The following is a 15,404-nucleotide window of genomic DNA, read 5'->3' on the forward strand; positions in this document are numbered from 1 at the left end:
TTAGCTACATGCTCATTGTGTAGCTGGGGGTGACCTTGAACTTTGGTCCTCCTGCCCCATCTTCAAATTTTGAGATTGTAGGTGTGCACCGCCAGCTGTTTTTTTAAGTTTTTAGTTTTGTTTCTAGGGGTTTTGGTTAGCTTACAAAGAAATGTGTTCTACTGTGTCCTTTCATACACAAAGACTATTATACTCTGTTACTTCCCCCACCTTCTCTCCTGGTTCCTCCCACTCTGGCCAGTCCCTTTGCTTCCTGTAAGCACCCCCTTTTCTGCATCCACGCTGTGTCTTCCACAATCTGAAGCCCTTTATTTGGATGTAAGTTTATTTCACTGTTGGGCCTCGGCCTTTTGAATCGTATTAAAGCCATCACTGCCCAGACCAGTGTCGCACAGTTTCTCCCCTGCCATCTCTTACGACACTCCCAGAGTTCAGTCTTAAGTCTTTAATAAATTTTGACTTGATTTTGTATATGGTGTAAGATGGGGGTCTAACTTCATTCTTCTGTGTGTATATCCAGTTTTTTCATCCTCATTTTTGAAGAGACAGTCTTTTTTGTTTGTTTGTTTGTTTGTTTTTTCAAGACATGGTTTCTCAGTAGTTATAGAGCCTGTCCTGGAACTCGCTCTGGCCTTGAATTCAAAGAGATACACCTGCCTCCCAAGTAATCCCTGGGATTAAAGGCATATGCCACCACCGGCCAGCGAAGAGACCATCTTTTCTCCATTACGTGCTCTTAGCATCTTTGTCAAAAGTTAACTCTGCAAATATGTGGATTTCTTTCTGGGCTCCTACCCTGTTCCACTGATCTGTTTGTACGCAGAAAGATGCTGTTTTGATTACTATGGCGCTGCGGTAGACTTTCGAGACCGTGTAGACTATCACATCCACCTTCATTCTTTTTGTCCAAGTGCTTGCCTTGAGTATCCAAAGCCCTGAAATGGACCTCTCAGTACCAAAAAATAAAAGTAAAATAGAAAATTCTTTAATTTTTTTGAAAAACGAAACAGAAAAAGCTTGCTTTAGCTCTCCATGACCTTTGTAGCCTTCACAGTTTCAGGCAACATTGAGAGCGTTTTTCTCTATTTCTGTGAGGTTTCATAGGGATTACAATGAATATGAAGATTGCATGTATATTATTTGCATGTATATTATAAACCTTTTAGCAGCACAAATTCTTCTGAATCAGTCCCAGATTCTCTTCATTCATCGTCTTCTCTTCCTTCCTTCCTTTTTTGCTTGTGTGCTTGTTTCTGAGTCTGGTAGCCATTCTGCAGCTCGGGTTAGCTCAGAACTCACTCTAGGGCTCTGGTCTCAAACACATGGTAACCCCCTGCCTTAGCCCCCAAAGGATTAGTATAAAAGGCATGAACCACCATACCCATCTTACTGTATCGTCTTCAATTTCTTTCATTAATGTTGCCAATGCTTTATAGTTCTCAATGTTCTCTACATGCTTATACTATGGTAAAGTAGCTATACTATGGTAAAGTATTATTATATAAAATGTATCGTTCTAATGGCTTTAAGCACAATTCTGTAGAATTTAGTGTACACTGTTATACAGCTGTGGTCTCTAATCATCCATCTTTATACACCCCTTAACCTGTAGCTCACTGCTCCTGACTCCTCCTGCTCCTCTCTGTATCCAGGGCGATGACTAATCCAGGAACTTCATTTGAGGGGAGTCACTCAAGGCTTGTTCTGTCATTCCCAGTGTGTTTCACACAGCAGAATGTCTTCTGGGTTTATCCATGTTGTAGCTGCGTCTACATTTCATCCTTTTGGGTATGACTCACACTCCACTGGGCATATAGAACATTTTGCTCACCCATTGTTTCTCAGTGGACACTTGGGGAGCCTCTCCCCTTGGACTATTGTGAAGGATGCTGCAGTGAACATTGGTGTTAGAGAGCGATATACGAGTCTGCATTCTGTTCTGTGTACATACAGAAGAGGATGTGCAGGGTAACCCGAGACACATAACGGCAGCTAGGAAGAGGCCACGCCATCGCCACAGCTGGTGTGCCATTTGATGTCTCATCAGCAAGTACCCGAGTTCTAGACTTGTACCGAGTGCGTACCTAGGATCCCAGTACTCCGGAGGTGGAGGCGAAGGACCGAGGGTTCAAGGTCGTTCTCAGCTATATAAAGTTTGAGAGAAGCCTGGACTACTTCTTTTTGTTTTAGAAAACAAAAAGGGGGTGGGTGGGGACAGGATTTCTTATTTCTCTATACTCAAGCCAATATTTATTTTCTGGAAATATATACGTGCATATGTAGGTAGAATTTTCTGTCAGGACTACCAGCCAGTTCACAAATAACCACACAGAAGTTAATGTTAATTATAAACACCTGGCCAGTAGGCGTGTTACTAACCAGCTCTTACCACTTAAATCATCCTGTATTTCTTATCTACGCTCTATCATGAGGCAGTACCGTTTTTTTCAGCACATCAGGTTCATCTTGCTTTTCTCTGAGTCCGGCTTACAACCCTGCTTTCTTCTACCCCACACTCTCTTTCTGTCCGTAAGACCTACCTAGCCTTTTCTGCCTAGCCACTGGCCAGTCAGCGCTTTATTAACCAATGAGAGTAATGCATATTCATAGTGCACGAAAAGGTTGTTCTACAGCATGCATATGTACACGTGTATACATGCAGATAGATAAAATACCATCTTGGTTAGGGTTTGGTTTTGTTTTGCTTGTTTTTTGAATGCTGGAAATTCACTACTGAGATATATTTCCAGCCTAATTACATAGGTTTGGTTTTGTTGTTTGTTTATTTGTTTGTTTTTAACCTAAGTTCCGGGGCGATGGCTCAGTAGTTAAAAGAGCACTTCCTGCTCTTGCAAAGACCCAGGTTCAATTCCCAGCTCCCAAGTCAGGCTACTCCCAACTACTGTAACCCCAGCTCTGGGGATCCAACACTCTTTTCTGGCCTAATTGGATACCTTCATACATGTGGTGCACATTTTTTTTTTTTTTTGAGACAGGGTTTCTCTGTGTAGTCCTGGCTATCCTTGAACTCTCTCTGCAGGCCTGATTGGCCTCGAACTAACAACAAAGATCGGCTTCATCTGCCTTCTCAGTACTGTGATTAAAGGTGTATGCCACCACGCCTGCCAAAATAAAATTTAAAAATGTTTTTTAAAATATCTAAAATGGAACTCAGGAACCAGATGTGGAACACACCTGTCGTCTCAGTAGGAAAGTGAAGGCATTTTGTGTTGATCATAAATTCAACCAAGTCTTGGCTACAAGTGAGACCCTGTCTCAAAACAAAAAGCAAATTAAAAATGGTCTCATCTGGGGCTGAGGATGTCGTTTGGGTGGTAGAGCACTTGCCTAGGATGCACAAGACCTTGGGTTCAGTCTCCAGACAGGACGGAAGGAACACCAATGGGAAGGTCAAAGTCGTCCTTGGCACTCACTGAGTTCAAGGTTAACCTGAGACACAGGAGTCTGTCTGACCGGACTGGAGGAACGGTCCTGACACCACTGTTAGGACCCGCCCCACCCCCAGCAAGCTGCTGTCTAATCTGCCCAGGAATGCTCCTAAAGAGGAGTAGTGCTTGTCTGTTAGTCCTCCTGTCTGTGAGTCCCCAAACCATTTGTCTTTCGCCAAAGATAATCTGTGCCCTCCACAAAGCCTTAGACCTGAGAATTCAGGACAGACTGGAGTAGCTCTCCTTTCTTAGAGACTGCTTAACCTTCTGGTCAGCCTAGATCCTTCTGTCTCAAAATTCCAATGTCCCCTCACACCATCTCTGCTGCTCCAGCAGGAACGCCACCATTCCATCCAAACTGTGTTCTCCTGTATTCTAAACGAGTAACGCATTATAGAAAGACCTCAGAACTTAGAGCTAGACAATGTGCATTTGAACATTAGGTCCGTGATCACTTTATTAGGTGTCTTTGGACAAGTGGTTAATCTTGACGAGTGTAGGTTTTCTCTTCTGTAAGATAGAGCTAGCAAACCCTTCACACACACACACACACACACACACACACACACACACACACACACACCCTTCACACACAGACACACAGACCAGAGGGGGGGAGGTAGGAAGAGACAGTGGGAGGGGGAGGGAGGAGATTTTTCTTGAACTGCAAAGAAACAGACACAGTATATCACTTCTCCGGTGACAAGAATGTCCAGGTGAGAAACTTCTACAGATTATTTGTTTGGGACCCAGACTGAAATCTGACCTTTGATAAAATGGTATCATTTCCTTTATTTCTTTTTTGTTTGTTTGTTTTTCCAGACAAGGTTTCTCTGTGTAGCAGTCCTGGCTTTCCTGGAACTCACTCTGTAGACCAGGCTGGCCTTGAAGTCCAGAGATCTGGTGTCTCTGCCTCCCAAATGTTGGGATGAAAGGCGTATATCCCCTGTTTCCCTTATTTTTTTCTTTCTTTTCTCTCTCTCTCTCTTTCCCTTGTTTTTGATTGTTTGTTTGTTTGTTTGTTTTAGAAAGGGTTTCTCTGTAGCTTTGGAACCTATCCTGGAACTAGCTCTTGTAGACCAGACCGGCCTCGAACTCACAGAGATCCACCTGCCTCTGTCCCCCCCCCACACACACCACGAGTGCTGGGATTAAAGGCATGCGCCATCATCACCCGGCCTTCCTTATTTCTTAACTGATTGCCACCTTCCTACCATTGGGTCCTTCTGTATTTGTTACCTGATGAGAAACTTCTGACCTGTCTTTCAAGGCTCAGAAACTTTTGCTCTGCCTGGCTCTGGCTTTCCAGGGTACTCCCCTGCAGCCACCTTCCAGGAGCTCCAGTGCCTCTGGAGGGTACAGAGGGTACAAACAAAGGGTACAACACTCATCATAGCTCTTGGGCATCTTGGAGTACATAATACAAAAGAATCCAATAGGAACAGATCCCGAGCCACTTCCTGTCAGCCCTCAGTTCCCCAGCTCGCCGCCAGCTCAGCAGCCATGCCTCAGGGGGTGAGCAGGAATGAGCCCGCAGAGCTCACCCCCAGTCCAAGAAGGCCGATCCATGGCTTCCGGCTACCTTGGTCACTGAGCTTGTCTCTCCAAGGTGTAGGTCTACCCTGGCCCCCCGCTCTGGCACTTAGGGACTGAGAACCAACTTTGGGAAATTGTTTGCAGATTCTTCAATATGCTATATATTTATTCAGCCCCGTTTCCCAGGAAGCCTGGCAGGCACTATAGACTCAAGGGTTGGGCACGGAATCTGCCCCTTCCCCTCAAAATCAGCAAACTCTAGCAGCCGAGCCCATGTCCCCCGAACACATTTCCAACCCCGTTGTTCCTGCGTGGGAATGACAGTGGAAGAGCAGGGATTAATCCTGACCCCAGAAGAAAGTTGATCCCAATTTCTATGGTCTTCTGGAGGATGGCTACATGTAACCCCACCCAGCCTATGCTTACTCTTCTCAGGGTTTCTAACTTAGCCACCTGCCCGAAGCCCGCCCTCCCTTGCCGCTAGCTTCTGCACACACAGCACCCCAGCTCAAACAACTACCAATCCTCTAAAGATCTTAACTTTGGGATCTCAGCACTCCCTTACTTCTCTGTAGCTCCCTCCCCGCCCCCACTCTTCTTTAACATTAATCCTGTCAAATGAAATAAACAAACATTTACAGAGAGGGAAGGGGTGGGGTAGCAGACAGTGAGGAAGGAGATGGGGTGGGAGACAGCTGTGATTACTGACCCATCCTGCCCTGGCTTTCAGTTTCCCTAGGACAAGCTCATAATGGCAGCTAAGAAAAGTCCTTTCTCTTATTCTTTTTTCCTAAAGACCAAAATGAGCAAGTGGAATTTCCTTTTTTTTTTTTTCATTTTTTTTTATTTTCAGTACCATTTTCCACAGCACCAAAAACGAAAAGAAAAATACTTAGGTATAAGTCTAACAAAATACATATATGGGGTTTTTAAAAAATGTATAACAACTGTGAAAGAAAGAAAAAGAAATTGAAACAAGGCCTAGTGTGGAATTGTAATCCTATAATCTTTATTTTTTTATTTATTTATTTTGAGTTTTTTTTTTTGTTGTTTTTTGTTTTTTTGAAACAGGGTTTCTCTGTGTAGTCCTGGATGTCCTGGAACTCACTCTGTAGACCAGGCTGGCCAGGAACTCACAGATCTGCCAGCTTCTGCCTCCCAAGTGCCAGGATTAAAGGTGTGCGCCTCCACCGCCCAATCTCTGTCATTTTTAACCGAGTCCCTCTTTCTGCTAGCTGGTCACAAGGCTTTTGCTCCTCAGTTCCAAAGTACCTCTGTCTTCCAGTAACTTCTGAGGCCTCTGCCATCTGGGGTGGGGGTGGGGGCTCACAGGCCTGTTTCCCAGCTGCTCGGTTCTCTTTTCCCTTCTCCTTCGCTCCTTGCCCCCCAGCTCACAGGCCAGCCTTCTAAACCATACTTACTTACCAGGGATCCACGGATGACTCTTGTTTAAAGCATTTTCTCAAGAACGAACATTTGTGAACCCCACATTCGCCATATGGCTTTCCTCCATCCCAGCCAGAGCAACTCTCAGATTCATATGTATTTTGGGAAATGAATTTTTTTTTCCCAAATGGCCTCTCCAAAGCACGGGAGCAAGGTCAGGGTCACGCTTTCCTTCAGAGGCTCTGGTCAGAGGTTAGAGCTCCTCATGTTCTCTTGTCCCCACCAGCAGTCACTCCTCAGCGCACCTGATGGGGGACACAACCTGCCTTAGTTAAAGACACTCTGGAGTGGAGCGAGATGCTGGGCTATAAACTAGCATCCCCAGGGACGAGAGAGAAACCTGCCCCAGCGCTCACATAATGCAAGTCAAAGCCCCTAAGAATGCTTCCAGAGGGAGAGACCGAGGAGGGATATCAGAAAAAGGAGGAGGCAGGTGTGCCGCAAAGTTTCCTAAGCCATTCCGAGCTAAGAAGGGGAGGAGGCAGCCCCCCATCTCTACTGGGAACCATATTTTCCCTTTTAAATCAGGAAAGAAAAGAAAGAAGAAGAAGAAAAAAACCAACAACAACATGGCCCCAAATAGAGAATGTTTTCTTTTGTAACTGGAAGCAAACATGGCTGATGGCTTTAGCAGCTGCTTGCCAACATGGCTGGAGTAGGTGAGCTCCAGCATTTTCTGAGATCAACACATGTACAGACATACAGCATATTAGGTCAAATTATAAACCCAGGAATAAAAGAACAAATAAACAAGCTTCAGCTTTTTCTAGGCTTCTGTGTCCAATACCAGCTAAATTAGAGTCTGAAGCAGAGAAATCTGGATTCCAAGAAGGCAGGCCTCCTGGGAGTTCAAGTCAAAACCTCCCTCTGGTAGGAAAAGAAGGTGTCATTGTGGATTAACTGGCTGACGCTGGCCAGGCCCAGGCTGCTTGGCCCAGTTTAGCTGAAGCTACCTGCGTCTTGACTGCGCAGATGCTGAGGACGGGTGGCAGCCTGGGTAATGATCTTTGACATCAGTAAATCATTTAATATGCCATGTGCCTTTGTCCATATGTTAAGTCTGATGTCATTCGGATGAGGATTCCAGCAAGCCTAAACGCACCACCTGTTAAGACGAAGCCCTTCCCTTTGGAGCCTCTTGGAAGAAACTTCTGCATTGCCAAGAGCTGAAGGACCTGGGTGAACCAGGAAGAAATGCCCGCAAATGGTAAAAGCAGCCTTGCCCTTGACTGTGGCACACAGGGCTACAGGTATTTTCCATTACCAAAATTGCCAGCAAGCTTGGGTGATAGTTTTGGCTTTGGGCTTCTTAAGAAGTTCTCTGTAGGAGGAGCCAACCTTTTGACGTCATTGTCATTTACAAATGTCATGGGCTACATCCGTGGCTGTCCTGGGATGCATGGGGTCTGTAGGCCATGCAGCCGATGGGGCACACCTGGTAGACATGTGATCACTCCTAAAAGGCCAAAAGAGACCAGGTCACACCTAAGCTAAAAACAACACAAAGAGGGGCTGGTGAGATGGCTCTGTTGATAAGAGTGCCTGCCACGCAAGCATGACGACCTGAGTTTGAATCCCCAGCGCCCAGGCAAAAAGCCAGGTGTAACAAGAATTCTAATTGGTATTAATAATAGAAACTCAGCGTCAGATATTGGGGTTAGTGCTGGAAGATCAGCGAAGCAGCTCGGCCAGCCACTAGAGAATTCTTACCTCTACCAACGCTCAGACCAAAGGGCGATCCTGTCCTCGGACTGCACTCACTTCCCGTCTCCTCCCGCCTTATATTCCTCTCTCTGCCCAACCATATTCCTTCCTGTCTCCACCTCTCCAGTGATGGGATTAAAGATATGTGACTCCCAAATACTGGGATTAAAGGTGTGTGCCGCCACTGCCTAGCCTAAGTGGTTTGGCTCTGCACTCTGATCTTCAGGAAAGTTTCATTTGTTAAAACACAAACGAAATATCCCTGCAGCCAGGCTTGGCCAAAGAATCGACACCTGATGACACCCTAGGGAAACTAACTGAGGGAGACTCCTATGAGGAAACGGAGCTTGAGCTGAGGCAAGAAAGGATGTGAGTGAGAGACAGAGAACCTTCCAGTCACATCAGTCCTGGGAGGTAGATGCAGTGATTAGGTGTGCTGCAATGCACAATCTGTGAGCAGAGAGACCCAGTCAGCTTGCTTAGCAACAGATCAGTGTTTTCTGAAGTAATGCTGGACACGGAGCGGTTCCCTGTAGACATCGGTTTGGTGGGTAACTCTCCTCACCTGTAGATAAGGAGCTCGGGCCTCAGAGCGTCTAAGAAACTTGGCCTCCATTCCAGAACCACCATTGCACAACCACTCTTTTCCATCTTGATCTGCCTCAAGCACTTCTGTCTTTGGGTTCTTTGCTTTATTATTTTTCTTTAGAGACAGTCTTGGCAATAGCCCAGGCTGGTCTCCAATGTACAATCCTCCTGAATCAGCCTCTTGATATTGGGACCAAGATTTGCACATCATCCCCAACTACTAAACCTTCTTAAGCCTTAACCTCCCTTAACTTTGTTTCCTTAGATTTTCGAGACAGGGTTTCTCTGTGTAACAAACTGTCCTGGAATTCTCTCTGTAGACCAGCCTGGCCTCAAACTTAGAAATCCACCTGCCTCTGGCTCCCAAGTGCTGGGATCAAAGGTGTGTGCCACCACTGGCTGGCTAACTTGTTTTTCCCTTAGATTTATTTTTATTCGTGAGTGTGTGTATATGTGTGTGTGCACGCGCGCACGCATGTGGATGTGTCTTCAGAAACCACAAGAGGGCATCAGATATCTTGGAGTTGAATTATAGGCACTTGTAAGCCCGAGATTTGGGTGCTGGGAACTGAACTCCAGGCCTCTGGAAGAGCAGTAAGTGCTCTTAGCTGATAATTCCTCTTTCCGGCCCCAAGTCTTGGCTTGGTTATCTGTAAAATGGGAAAAAAATAACGATCTCATACCTTACAAAATCTTTGGGGTTAAATCAAGTGATAAAGCATGTAAACTTGGGACAGTATTTGACAACAAGAAAAAATTTAAAACCTGGCAAATGCTTTGCACTGGGAAAAATAAAGCCAAGGTAAACTGTCACCTGGTCCAGCAGGTAAAACACTGTGTGGTGCTTTCTCCCTGGTGGAGAGATGTGCAGGCTGCCGTGGGCAGCTTTGTGCTGTTGCCACCTGTGACTGTCATCCCTTCTACTTGGAAGGCTGAGGTGACAGGATAGCTCGGACCCAGGAATTCGGGGCCGGCCTGGGCAATGCAGTGAATGTCTCACTCTTTTAAAGTTTCCTAATTAATCAATTAAGCAACTGCCAGCAACATCACCCTTGGCCGCAGCCTCTTGTGGAAGGAAGGTGTTGGCTAGTAAGAGGGTGACCCAAGGAAGCTCTTTCCCCTCCCCAAACCCAAAGGTTCCATGATGCTTCTGCCCTGGCCAGGCCAGTTGTCCTCTTCCTGTTTTCTTCCTATCCCTCCCTCCCCACTTCAAACCCTGGGGAAAAATGAAGACCAGCGCACGGACCAAGAAGGCTTTTCACTTCATTGTGTTTTCCTGCTAGACTTGAACAGACGACCAACCCCCTCCCCCACTTTAGCTCTCCAGCCCTCTTTGTGGTTTCCTTGTGTCTGTCTGTCTCTCTCTCTCTCTTTCTTTTTCCCTCTGACTACTGCATCTTTATACTCAGGAAAAGGCAGTTTCTAGCCAGCAGCATGAAGACTTGGGAAGATGCAATCCTTTGTTTTGAAGCCAACATGTCTGCAGCAGACCCTTGCAGGTCTGTGGTGGCCGTTGGCCCTGGGGAAGGGCTGAGCGGCATGGCTCCTTCTCCACTTCTCTGAAAAACTCCTCAGCTTGACTGCCAGTATCCCAATGCAGACCACTCTGGGACCAGTTGCACAGAAACGTCACTCTCTGGCTTTCTCTGGCCAGGAAACTTCTGGAATCCTCCTCATCCCCAGGCCAGGGGCTTTCTTCCCAAGTTTGTGCAAACCCAGCCAGTCAGGCTGGAAGTCAGTGAGGGTGACGGAGGAATACACCTTTTCTGTTTTCAAAGCAGCCTAGAGGGATTTTGGTTTTTTTCCACAAATTGGCAGGGCTTTCATGGCTACAAACTTCCATGTCCCCAGAGCTCACTGAAGAAAAATTTCCTGGTGAGATTGGCGTGTGGGGAGATTTGAGGTGCACAAGCAAGATGTTTAACAAGTAGTTAAATGGAGCCATGAATCAGATTCTTCTAAACAAGTCCTCCCCCATTGCATGCCTGGCAAGCCGGACTCCTCCATTCCCACCCCAAACACAGATTCAAAAATAACTCACATTTATCAAGTGCCCAGTGGGTACCAGGAACTAAAGTACGCTTCTTGTTTACTCGCATAGATTCATCTTTATCTTCTCAACTGTGCAAGGTAGAAATTGTTTGTTTTCTCTCGGAGGCAAGGAAGGCGATTTCCCCAAAGTCACCCAGTTAATACCTGGCTGAACATGACTTCTAATGTTACCTTCAGCACAGTAACACAGATGAATATCAAAACCAGCATGAAGACTAGAAGGAGCCAGGCAGAGACAGGGAGAACCAACTATACTCCATCCCATGTATGTAAAATTATAGACAGTGCCAAGTGATCCCCTGGGGGTTGCCTGGGGAGGAAGTAGGAGGTAGGGAGGTTCCCAAAGAAATTCATAACTCATCAATACCTGAAATAATGCACAAGGTAGTGCACTTCAAATAAACATCAATAAAGTTGAGAACAAAGGAAGTTAACAGTCACCGCCCTGGCTTGGCCCATTGGCTAAAGGTGCTTACCACTGAGCCTGGCGACCTGAGATGGGTCCCTAGAACCCATATGGGAGAAAGAGAGACTCAATCCTCTGCCAAGCTGTCCTCTGACCACCACTTGTGCCATGAGGGCACACATACACAAATACATGAATTGAGAAACAACTCCAGCAGGCTGTGATGGTGCACGCCTTTAATCTCAGAATTTAGCATTTGGTTGGCAGAGGCAGGTGTCTCTCTGTGAGTTCAGGGCAGCCTGGTCTACAAAGCAAGTTCCAGACCAGCCATAGATGCATAAATAGACATTGTCTAAAATAAATAAGTAAATAAACAAAAATAAAACCCTCTATTTGGGGCTGGGAAGATGGTTCATCACATAAGGGTACTTGTTGACAAACTGAATGATCCGAGTTTGATCCCCCAAACCCACATGGTAGGAGGGAACCGACTCCCACAGCTGTCATCTGGTCTCCCCATTCATACTGTGATACTCATATGCACACCCACAAACACAAAATAAACAAGTGTTTAAAAAAAAGAAAGAAAAAAAACCCCAAAACTTTTAAAGACTAGCTAAAGCTCCTACCCCTACTGATTCCCATGAAGGCATTTCCTCTGCTCAGTTTGGTACCATAGGATCTACAGGACTGGGCTTCAGACTCAGGCTGTCGCCTCTGGGTCCTGGGGAAGAACTGGTGCTCCTGGCTCTTCTCACCAGAAACTCCATCGGTCAGGCCTGTGCTTCTAGACATTCTTTGGTACCACTGGTGGGCTTGCCACAGTGTAGCGTGATGGGAATGATATAGAGCAGACTTCTCAGGAGGTTTTCGTGGGGTGCTGGGGATTAAACCCAGGACCTCACAAATGCTAAACATGTGCTCTACCGCTGGGCTCAGCTTTTAGGTCTCAGGGCTCCTTCTGTACTTTGGAAAGGTCTGTTTGGGTAATATCCATCGAGAGTTACAAAATTGGGAATGAAAACTGAAAACTTTTTTTAAAATTTATTTTTTTATGTGCATTACTGTTTTGCCTGCATGTATGTCTGTATGTGTATATGTCTGTATGTGTGTATGTGTGTATGTCTGTATGTGTGTCTGTATGTGTATATGTCTGTATGTCTGTATGTGTGTCTGTGTGTCTGTATGTGTGTCTGTATGTGTGTGTGTCTGTATGTCTGTATGTCAGGCCCCTCATTAGAGTCTGCATGTATGTCTGTATGAGGGCGTCAGGCCCCTCATTAGAGTCTGCATGTGTGTCTGTCAGGCCCCTCATTAGAGTCTGTATGTATGTCTGTATGAGGGTGTCAGGCCCCTCATTAGAGTCTGTATGTATGTCTGTGTCAGGCCCCTCATTAGAGTCTGCATGTGTGTCTGTCAGGCCCCTCATTAGAGTCTGTATGTATGTCTGTATGAGGGTGTCAGGCCCCTCATTAGAGTCTGTATGTATGTCTGTATGTCAGGCCCCTCATTAGAGTCTGTATGTGTGTCTGTATGTCAGGCCCCTCATTAGAGTCTGTATGTGTGTCTGTATGTCAGGCCCCTCATTAGAGTCTGTATGTGTGTCTGTATGTCTGTATGAGGGTGTCAGGCCCCTCATTAGAGTCTGTATGTGTGTCTGTATGAGGGGCCCCTGAAACTGGAGTTACAGACAGTTGTGAGCTGCCATGTGCTGGGAATTGAACCCGGGTCCTCTGGAAGAACAGCCAGTGCTCTTAACCACTGAGCCATCTCTCCAGCCCTGAAAACTGAGAACTTTTAAAGATAATTAACTTGTTTTCAAAACAACAACCTGTTGTTGACATCAATAACCTGACTGATTTTTGTTGTGTAGAGTTCAGTCAGGTCCTACCGTGCCCCAGACTAGCCTGGAATTTGCTGTGTAACCCAGGCTGGCACTGAAGTTAAAATCTTCCTGCCTCATTCTCTTAAATGCTGTGAGTATAGGTCCTGGCCTATCTGGCTAAATAACATTTTCATTAAACCTGAATTTTCCCCCCAAAAAAGCAAGAAGAGTGTCATTGGTGCGCATTTTGACGTATGTGAAATTTAATACGTGATTCTCATGTTTGATGCTTTGTTCAATCAGTTGTAATAATATCACTTATAGTTTCTGAAAAATTCCACAAATGAGAGTGAACAAGGCAAGAGATGTCTTAGTTTTCTTTGTCAGTGTCTGGCTTGGTTTGGATCTTACCTGTAGCTCACACTGGTCTGAAAGTCACTATGTAGCCCAGGCTTGCCTGGATTTCACAGCAACCCCTCCTGCCTCAGCCTTCCAAGAGGAGGGTTTACAGGCATGTAGTACCATGTCCAGGTTGTGATAATATTATTATGAAGATTTTTATGTATGTATTTTATGTATATTGTCTGCATGTGTGTCTGGGCACCACATCGGTACCTGTTATCTGAAGAGGCCAGAAGGAGGAATAGAATCCCTTGGAACTGGAGTTAAAGAAGTTTGTGTGCCGCTGTGTGGGAGATAGGATTCAAACCTGGATCCTTTGGAAGAACAGCCAGTGCTCTATGCCCCAGAGCCATCTCTCCAGGTCCTATTATGAAGGTACTTTTTACTTTGCAGGCCCAGAAAGGACTACAGGGATACACAGACCACACTTTAAGACCTGCTGATACCAAAAAGCTAAACCAAAACACCTGGAGATGTTTGCACACACCTTTAATCCCAGCAACTGGGAGACAGAGGCATATGGATCTCTGAGTTCAAGGCCAGCCTGGTCTACAGAGTGAGTTCCAAATCAGCCAGGGCTACACAGAGGAAGCCTGTCTTAAAAAACTGAAGGTGGAGGGGAGAGAAAGATCCTGCGGAAAGGATTACCGTACAAATGCAGCGAGGTAAAGTATGTTTGAGAACCCCCGTAGCATACCTGGCCCATAACAGTCTCACTGCCAGCAAGTAGTACATTTCTACAGAAAAGCTAAGGGCAAAATGGAAACGCTAACTCCTCCGGCATCACACACGGTGAGCTTGAACTGAATGGCTCTGGCTATGGGCACATCCCATCTCGTACAGTTACCGTGAGAACTGATTGAAATAATATCTCCCCATTGCCTGGCATCTAGCCCATGCCCTACAGATGGTCAATAGTATTATTAGCAAGCATTGGTGGCTGCAGCAGGATTGCTAATTCCCAGGGAACCTCTTCTCTCCGGGGACACCCTCTTGGTGGTCTGGCTCTTGGTATCCCTGGAGAAAATCTGGAGACAAGATTGTAACGAGTTTTTCCCTGTTCCACCAGCCAGCTCCCAAATAATGACACGGAGAGTTCTTATTAATTATAAAAGCTCAGCCTATAACTCAGGCTTGCTCCTAACTTGCTCTTAACCCATTTATATCAATCCATGTCCTATCACATGTCTCTTCTGCCTTGCACTTCCTGTTTCCTCTCTGTGAGGCTGTAGACTCTGCTCTTCTTTCCAGAGAAGTCCTGCTTACACCTCCTGCCTAGCTATTGGCTGTTCAGCTTTTTAGTACACTAATCACAGCAATTCATTTTCACACAGTGTTCAATTACCCAACAACACAGGACGGAGTGGGGGGGGCAGTGAGCAGCTGGCTCCCAGTTAGGCCCCTTCCTCTCTCTTTGGAGTCCCATGTCTCCCAAACATCCACCAGAAGAAGGAATGACACAGATGCTGGGAATGACCGGGGAGCTGAAGACTACGGGGTCTCCTGCCGAGGATGCCTGCGTGTGAAAACCACTCCATTCAGTGAGAAGTCCTTACCCCAGTTCTGTAGTCTTGGGAGCTCATGTTCAAATTCTAACTCATAACCAGGCACATTAGTTCATGCCTATAATTCTAGCAGTTAGGAGGCAGGAGGATCATCACAAGTTCAAGGCCAGCCTGGTCTTAAAAAAAAGAAGAAGGAGGAGGAGGAGAAGAAGAGGAGAGGAAGAAGAAGAAGAAGAAGAAGAAGAAGAAGAAGAAGAAGAAGAAGAAGAAGAAGAAGAAGAAGAAGAAGAAGAAGAAGAAGAAGAAGAATACAAAATACCAAATCCTCGCACACCGAGTAACTGTAATACTTGGGACAGAAATAGCTATTTCAGACACCTTTCCTCACTTAAGCCCGGCAATGACTTCACCTGTGCTAAGGACAAAGGGTACTTGGCACAAGGAAAACACCAGTACTTTTACCTGTTCCCGCCACTGCTTCCTACCCCAGG

This window comes from Microtus pennsylvanicus, chromosome 5 (genome assembly GCF_037038515.1).
Source record: "Microtus pennsylvanicus isolate mMicPen1 chromosome 5, mMicPen1.hap1, whole genome shotgun sequence".
NCBI lineage: Eukaryota > Metazoa > Chordata > Mammalia > Rodentia > Cricetidae > Microtus > Microtus pennsylvanicus.